Raw genomic sequence first — 9611 nt, 5'->3', positions numbered from 1 at the left:
GCCACAAGTAAAATTCCCCCAGATTATCTACGTGATTTTACAGGTCTGTACAGGGGCTGGCGGTCTTTCAAGTAACCTGGTCCCAAATTGTTCCAGTTTTATAGGTTAACAAGACCTTGAACATGGCCAAGTAGCTGACTGGCAGACAGAGCAATTCCCTCAGCAAAGATGTAATATGCGTGCTTCCAGGTGATCCCCTCAACAACCTGGCTGCAGCATCACCTGAATCTCTAGTGACGAAGATAGATCTAGGAGACCCACAAACTACACGTTCCTTCAGCGGGAGTGCAACTCCATCCAGAACCAGTGAACCTCCCAATTCCTGGACCTGGGAACCACTTACCCATGGAGTCTCCGTCTTATCAGGTTCCAGTCTGTTGGCCCTGATGAAGCCCACCATTGCGTTCAGGCACCAGATTAAAACAATCACAATCTCTGCTGATTTGGATGTAAGAGAGAAATAGAGCTGACTGTCATCAGCATACTGGTGTCACCTTGCCCCAAATCTCCTAATGACTATTCCCAGCAGCTTCATACAGATAATAAACAGTATCAGGGATAAACAGTGCCTGTGGCTCCCCAAAGCATGACTGCCAGGGAACGGTCACATAATCCCCCTATGCTGTTCTCTGAAAATGGGCCTCATAGGTAGGAGTGGAACCACTGTAACGCAGTGCTACCAACTCCCAGTTTATGGAGATGGTCCAGGAGGATACTATGGTCAATGGCATCGAGAGCTGTTAAGAGATCAAATAAGAGCAACAAGGTTATTCTCTTCCTGTCCCTCTCCTGAAAGTCATCCATCAGGACAACTGTGATGCCCCCACCCACCTGTCTCTGCCTTCCTGTAGCAGATGAGGGGGAAGCCTGCCTCTATACGCTATAGAATTTACCCTCTATGTATAGTATGTACAGAGGTTATACAGTATCTCCCGACCTTTATGTGCAATATTTTCACTCGCAGTCTGGGCACTCGACAGTATCCCACCCTTATCTCTGGGTAATTCTAGATACCTTCAACCCCATTGTGGTTATATTTATTGTTAGGGTGTATGTGAGGCAAACCTTTCCTTCAAGGGGTTACCCTTATGGTATAAAGCTGCCACCAGCTTCAGCATGAAACACCTTCAAAGTATTTACTAAGAGACTCTGAAGATTGTGTGTATTAGATTTAGTACCATTATTCTTATGCCACCTCACTAAGATTTATATGGTAGACAGTAACCAAGCTTTGTGTGAGTATAGAACAAGTTAAACAAAATTGTGCTTTATTATTTACATATGAGTATTTTAAAACATTAAATATGGTTTTAAGTTCTGTATATATCACTATACTAGACTAACTAAATTCCTATATACCTCAGACTAACCACCACCCTCTGCACCAATTCCTAATCTAACTATATATCTTAACCCCAGAATAAAAACACTAACCAAATACTTTTTAACTGACAAACCCCAGCATTTTTTTAAAAAGTCCTCACTCATTCCCTCCACACAACCAGAAAATCTATCCCCCCATCAGAAACATTCACGCCAAGCACTCCCTAACATTCCATTTTCCCCTCCCTTTTCGGCTTACCAGCAAGGACATATATTAATGAACAAACATCAGCAATACATGGATAACATATTTTCATAGCTTTGTGATGTCACAGCAACCAAGGCCAATTCAGTCCCTAAATTGGGCCTGAACCCAGACTGAAATGGGAGAAAATAATCACTTTCCTCCAAGAGTGTCTGCAGCTGGACTGCCACCACTTCTCAAGCACTTTACATCCAAGAGGGGTAAAACTTGTCCCAGCAGCCCTCTAATACTCTAATCCTGAGGACAGGTGTCAAATAATCCTCTCACCACATGAAATAGCTCTGCTGGCCAGCTACTTGAGGATGCAATGGAGGTGGCAAGCCAGGCCTATTTTTCCATCTTCACCCCCATGCAATAGGCATGACTTTGTGCTGTAATGCAGGTCCAATCAGCTTCTCACAGCTTGTCTACACGGCAAGAAAATCTACATCTGGTCCAAAATGGAGATCCTTTAAATTTGGACCGTTTACTTGATGTTTTAACAAAAGCGCGTGCATTGTGCTGCTTTTGCTTTTAACACTGGGCTTAATCGATGCGGTTAAAAACAGAATTTACCTTGAAAAACCGCTGATTTGGAGAATGATGCTTGTGTTGGTATGGGGCAGGCAGAGGGGTGCTTGAAGAAAAGGGGCACCAGCCCGACTGCAAATACTTCAATCTGATCAGTCGCGTGTTTTATTTTGAAGCGGCTGGCTGCTTATGCCTCGTGAAACTCTTCATTAACCCCCTTAGCGCCAATTACAGCATCTCTCTTCATGCTTGCAAAACCCACCCGTCTGCTTACTGAAAAGTAAGATTTCCAGGGACTGCAGGGAGAGATCATAATCCATGCATGTTTACTTGGAAGCCGGTCCCACACTGATCAGTGTGCTGTGCAGACCAATCCAATGGACTTTGAAGTAAATGTGGATAGGATTGCAGCCATGTAGGAGAATACACTCACAGAGGGAATTCACTCATCTACAAGCCCCGAAAGATGGAAGCATCTTTCTGAGAAGGAAACCTCTGTTAAAAGATATGGGGCTGGAAAGAACTGAGGCTTTCACGAGAGAATGTGATGTAACATTTCTCTAATAAATGTACAGCTTTGACTGAACAAATGTGAGTTGGTGCCTTTATTTTGACCTTCTCACACTTTCCTGGTGTTTGTGAAACAGGAAAGCTGTTCTCTGTACTTTGTATGGATGTTCGCTTAAAATGTGTGTGGTTCGGTATCCAAAAATTGGAACCATGGAACAACAACCCTGCAAGGCGGGCCGATGCCCATACAAATGATTTAGCTGGTGTTGGTATTGGGGTGGAATTAGTTCACTGAACTGATCCAATTCTGGCATTGGACTGGACTGGATTGGGTGGCATGGCTAGCGTGACAGCTGCGATCCCTGGGAGACACTCCCCATGAAAGGGGTGTGTGTTTGCCACTGAGAAGAGTCTTCTCGGTGACTGACTGACCTCACAACAGTCCAAATGTGAATGGGGAGAAACTTACCTATCGATTGTGCTTCCCAGGATGGGGCTCCCACTGTAACATACTCTGTCGCCGAAAAAACCTTTCCTGGTGTTTGTGAAACAGAAAAGCTCTTCTCTGTACTTTGTATGGATGTTCGCTTAGAATGTATGTGGCTCGGTATCCAAAAATTGGAACCATGGAACAACAACCCTGCAAGGTGGGCCGGTACCCATACAAATGATTTAGCTGGTGTTGGTGTTGGGGTGGAATTAGTTCACTGAACTGATCCAATTCTGGCACTGGACTGGACTGGATTGGGTGGCATGGCTAGCGTGACAGCTGCGATCCCTGGGAGACACCCTCCATGAAAGGGGAGTGTGTTTGCCACTGAGAAGAGTCTTCTAGGTGACCGACTGACCGCACAACTGTCCAAATGTGAATGGAGGAAAACTTACCAGGTGCCAAACACAACATGGTGAATTTGAAGCACAACAAAACAGCCACTGTCAGGATTAAAACACAAAGCACCAAACCAGTCAGTGCTGCAAGGTGCAGTTCTGTGTCCATGGGGTCAACAGTTCTTATCTTTGTAAATTTAACATGCAGACCAACAAAGCCTGTCTGTTGCAGCAGAAAATAACATGGACACCAAAACATCAATTTTGGAGAACGATGAACCATCCTTCGCCGGAGTCAACCATGGGTACTCAATATTTCTAGTGTTCTTAAACAATGAAGGTCATTGTTAGGGAAGCAACGACCATGAAGTTATCATCTCCTCCCCCCCCCAAAAAAATGGAAAGCTCACATAAGATCACAATTAGATCCGGCAAACATACTGGCCCTCTTCACATGTTACAGTCAACGACTGTATTCTGTGTAAGTGGGTACAGAAGTAGTTTGGCTGTTCACTTGTACAGTTATTCACATGCAACATCGCACGTGTGTACATTCTCTGTGATATACACATTTGCTGCCAGCGAAAGAAAATGGCTTCAATGAAACTTATGAAATGTGCCATATCAGCAATTCCCTTTCACTGGAAACAAGGCAAGGCATGCTGGGTCTGTTATACTTCCTGAAACTGTTTCCTGTCAATGGGTACATTAGAAAGAGTTTGTGCAGAATTTGGAATGTGGTTTTACTCTTTTCATTTTTCCTTATTCGTAAGTTTATATAATCCAAACACCAATTGTGAAAGGAAAATACCAACCTGTAATTCTCATAATTGGAATTATTAACATTTTTCATTTATCATTGCCTGTAATTACAGTATGTATGCTTTTTGATGTAGGCTTACATTGAACAATCAAATACATTCCTATAGAGATCAATAGGACGTACTCATCGTTAAATCTGCGAAAGTGCAGACCTAAATATATCAAATGTTTATATATGAAAATATTTCTAGGAGGAGTGGGCTGCATCAAAAACAAGGTGCATCGAAGAGTAAGAAATGAAACAATTCTACCCACATGGTAGACCTGATTCTTTCTCGGGAACATCATGTGTTTCAGTACACAGAACCACACTCAAAATATAAATGTGGGGGAAATTATGTGTCGATTGGGCCTTCCAGGATGATGCTCCCACTGTAACATACTCTGTCCCCCAGAAAACCTTTCCTGTTGTTTGGGAAACAGGAAAGCTCTTGTCTGTCATTTTTTTGGTTGTTCAATGGAAATGTGTGTAGCTCAGTATCAAAAAGTTGAATTTCGGCACTTATAAAAATATTCCTTGCCTAGAATTTTTTAACTGTAAGTGCATATTTTTGGTGGCGTGCTCTGGTTGGCAGATCTTGGGTATTGTTAGTAATAACAGAAATAAAATTAAATACCAAAAACCTGAAGTCTAACCATCCTGATATACAGTATTAGATGCTGTTGTAGTCTAAACAGGAAGTCTAGCCAACCTGATCTAGATTATTTGGCACCCTGTGCTCCTGCTGGGAGGAAGGACAGGATATAATTCAAATAATAAATACATAAATAACTTATTACAGCCCTACAAGGGAGCCTTGTGGTACCATAAAACCATGTCATGCAGCTCCTTCAGATAGCTGTTTATAATGAAGGGAGCCATTTGCATGCATTTGAACATGCGTTGGGTCTAATTTTGATGCATGACAATGGACACAGAAGGTAAGAGCTGCACAGCGAAGAGAAGATCCCCTTTTTTCTCATCACAATCTCTGGATACACAGTGACAAAAAAGAAAAAAAAGGTTGTAGGGGTAGCCATCCCGCCTCTGATTTTGATTCCTGCAAGTGTGAGAAACCCACTATGATGTTGACATTATTCCTCCTTTTGTTAATCTAATAGAGTGGCCTGTGAGTTAATGGGCCTCTGCATTGCCCATTAGCTGGTGAATGGGTGTGGGAGATCCTATTGTTATTGAAACTATTCCGTAGCCCACCCCCCTAGATATCATATTTAAAGATTATAGTGGGGTGAGTATGTTAGCTATGACCAGAACAGCCATGCCTGGGAGACCTTTGTCATGCCTGGAGGAATGGTCGAGGAAGTCTGTGAGAAGAGTCTTCACAGTGGCTAAGACACATTAGTTTCATGGCTCCATTCTGTCTATGGCTATAGTGGGGTGGGTGGGTCTGTTAACTATGACCAGAACGGCCATGCCTGGAAGACCTTTGTCATGCCCTGAGGAACAGTCGAGGAAGTCTGCGAGAAGAGTCTTCACAGTGGCTAAGACACATTAGTTTCATGGCTCCATTCTGTCTATGGCTGTAGTGGGGTGGGTGGGTCTGTTAGCTATGACCAGAACAGTCATCCCTGGGAGACCTTTGTCATGCCTGGAGGAACGGTCAAGGAAGTCTGTGAGAAGTCTTCACAGTGGCTAAGACACATTAGTTTCATGGCTCCAGTACTTATTCACACTACCCACAATTTTACTACCACAAGATGTGATGACCACCATTTTTAATGCTATAGACAAATTCATGAAGGATAAGGCTGTCAATGGCTACTAGCCATGTTGCTTGTATATTATCTCCAGAATCAGAGGTGGCATGTCTCAGAATACATGTTGCTGGGGGGAGGGCTCTTACCTTCATGTCCTACTTATGCAGAAGTTCCCAGGCATCTCCAAGGAGGTCTGGGGAAAAGAAGCCTGCCTGAAACACTGGAGAGCTGCTGCTAGTCACTGTAGACAATGCTGTGCTAGATGGACCACTAGATGGACCAATAGTCTGCCTCAGTATAAGGCAGCTTCTTATGTTGTGGGCCTTTTATTGGTTTCTGGCTGATTACTGTGGGATATAGAAGACTGGACTACAAAGCCCTTTAGTCTGATCCAGCATGGCTCTTCTTGTATTCTCATGTCTTTATTTCAAGTCTCATTTCTATCTTAAAATTATTATGGTTTTAATTACTATTAATATGCAAGGAGTACACTGGTTCCTGATGAAGGCTGGTGGCTCCATTATCAGCGAGACAGTGAATTCTTTCAACAACCCATCCAAGGTGTTTTAAGCTTGAACAGCTCCTTGATAGTTCAGACTAAAACCTGGGGAGGATTCACTGCCCCATTGACATCAGAGCCACCAGCCTCCACTGTTGGTTCCTGTTCAACCGACACTTCATAATTAGACTTATATTTCCAGTATTCTGTCCTCCAAAGGAATCTGATTTTGAAGTGGCAATCCTGAAATTCTTACTGCCTGGATAAGTTGGCACTGGTGGTGGTGTGTGGATTAATCAGAAGCATCACTATGCATCCTTTGACCTCTTGTTGAAGTGATTCTTCCCAAATCTGCCTACCCAAGATGACACTAGCAGGCTTAGCATCATGATAGAACATGATCTCATACAACAGGGGTGGCTAAGCTGTGACTTTCCAGATGTTGTTGGATGCCAGCTCCCAACAGAACCATCCAGCATGGCCAATGGTCAGGACAGAAGGATGAGAGTTGTCATCCAGCAACAAACAGAGGGTCACACATTCCCCAAACATACCACAGAACTAGCACTGATGTACAAATGTTCCTTGGGTGACTGAGCCTAGGGCTTGTACCTGATAAAGAGTTAGCAAGGTTCTATATGTGCAGGTTTTAGAAAAACATATGAAAGCAAACTCACGTACAAATGTACATCTAGGCTGTGACTGAAAGCTCTACATGTTTTAAATGTTCACTCACATTCTGCCTGAGATCTGCTGGAGAGGCTCCAGGTTTAAGTGAAATCCAAGGGTCAGTTACCTGGGCGAGGGTCTTGTTAGCAATAGCACTCCATCTGGAAGTTAGGCTGGTGGCAACATTGTATAGCTTCAGGCACCAGGTGAAGATGTGCCTCTTCATTTCAGGCTTTTAACAATTGCAATCTTGGCCTGTAGTTTGGGACGCTGACAGATTACTGATGTGATCTGATATGTTAATATTTTGTTTTATATACATACTTGCTGTAACCTCGCCTGGGGTCCTGCAATGAAGGTTAGGCTATACTTTTTTTAAAAAAATTCTCATCACTGTCAGACAATTGACCCTGTGTATTGCATCAGGGTCCCTGGATATGCTCTGGAACCACTGGACAAGGAAAATGATGATTTGAATAAATTTATATGCAAGTGGAGAGCTGCAAACATTTGCTGTTTGTGTGTGTATGTATTCTGTGTCAATTCCCTGCTCACATCTTACATTGATTCAAAGTCACCTTCTCATTCAAACTACTACAGTGAAGTAATCATCCAATTGCTGCTTTATTTATTTATTTAGTCATCCATCCATCCATCCATCTCATTTATGAATTGCTTCCCATGAGAGATCCAAAAATGATTTACAATATAATAAAACATATATAAAACAGTTACATATACAAAGACAGTTAAAATATATATACACACACAGGGAAACTTTTTGGCTCTGTGGGCACACTTTGACAGGTGGACAGGGCAACCCACCAGTCAATCACATGGCTCCATTATGACATCACACAATTTACAGGTAAATCTCTTGCCCTTTGGGAGTCTCCCTGTGTTTTTTCTTTCTATTCCCAATGTCAGCGGTGGAAAGAAGCTGCACAGAGCAACTTCAAAGAGCAGTGCTGGGAGGGAAAAGCAGTTTTCATTGAATGGAAGGCATGCTCCTGCTGCCCATCGGCTGATGGGTGTTTGGGAGTGCACCTTCGTCCAGCAAAGGAATGATCAGGTGCCCACTTTAAGCTTCCTATTGTTCCTTTGAAGCTCTGCCCTTACATGCCTCAGATCTGGTGCTATGTATGACATCAGAGGTAGAATGGGTGGATGGGGCTTCCCCAAAACGGCCTCGACAAATGGGGAGACCTGGTGGGCCAAGTCTGGCCCACGGGCCACAGCTTCCCATCCCTGTACTACTTAATACACTAAGAATATGAGACACCGTCCACTTGTACCTTGTGATCCTCAGGGCAGCTCTCCGCCTGTTAGCTTCCTTCCTCCTCTTCCCCTGCACCTTCCATGACTGCGTGGGCTTCCTGCTCTTCCCCCGCGTGCAGCGCCGCCGCCTTCCATGTGTTGTTAGTGTGGGCAGGGCAGCTCTCTGCCATAGATTTAAATCCCGCCCTTCCTCCCAGTAGGAGCCCATGTACATAATACTACATAGTAAATGTATGTGAGAAAGAATAGAATAGAAATGCGGTATATTTTAACTGATGGATCTGTTAACTGTAGCTAATGTATTTTTACCTAGTTTAATATTTTATTGTGTTTTTAGGTACTGTGCACGATTGCCTTGTGAGCCGCCCTGAGTGCCTGCCCCATTGTGGGGTAAAAAGGCAGGATAGAAATATTTTACATAAATAAACAAGCTTTCGCACGATGAAGAATGGAGCAAAAGCAACTATGACTTGGATCCAACCCTTCCGTTAACCCGTTGCATTATTTAATTTTTCTGCTTTGTTTTTTATGGAATGTATTTGTATTTTATTGTCCGTCGCCCAGAGTGGCAGGATAACCCCTGCCAGATGGGCGTCTAACAAATTTAATAAAATAAATAAATAAATATAATAAATAAATAAATAAATAAAGGATGGCGCGTGTATGGGAGTTTTGGCGGGCTGTCCCGGCCACCGGCCCCATTTCTCCCCTTCCCTGAGGCGACATGAGGAAAGAGAAAGTTGGTCTCCCTCAGAGTGCCGCTCTCAGCGTTTTCGCTCGGGCACGCGCACCGGCATTCCCTCAGGGAAAGGAGGTGGCGGCGGTGCGGCTGTGGCAATGGCAACGCGTGCCTTGTCCAACCCCGGCCACTCCCTGCTTTGGCGAGTGTCCCCCTTATCCCCCCACGCTCGTTAGGGAGCACGCACGTGAGATGGAGGGAAGTGGGAGAGAAAGAGCGTGTGGGAGCGAGCTGCGAGGGAGTGCGAAGGAGCCAGCCTGTGAGGCGGCAGGGCGGGCGCTGAGGGAAGAGGGCAGTCACCGCGCTCGCTCCTGATCTCTCTCTCTCTCCTCCTTGGCCTCACCTGCCACTTCCTGGCAGCGGTGCCTAGGGCGGGGGGCAGCTCTGGTGTCACCCCCGTCTCGTGGTGTCACCTGGTGTGGCTTGCACCCGCCACACCGCCCTAGTGATGCCCCTGCCCCCACCCCTGC

This window comes from Rhineura floridana, chromosome 7 (genome assembly GCF_030035675.1).
Source record: "Rhineura floridana isolate rRhiFlo1 chromosome 7, rRhiFlo1.hap2, whole genome shotgun sequence".
Lineage (NCBI taxonomy): Eukaryota > Metazoa > Chordata > Lepidosauria > Squamata > Rhineuridae > Rhineura > Rhineura floridana.
Note: the sequence above shows the minus strand (reverse complement) of the source record.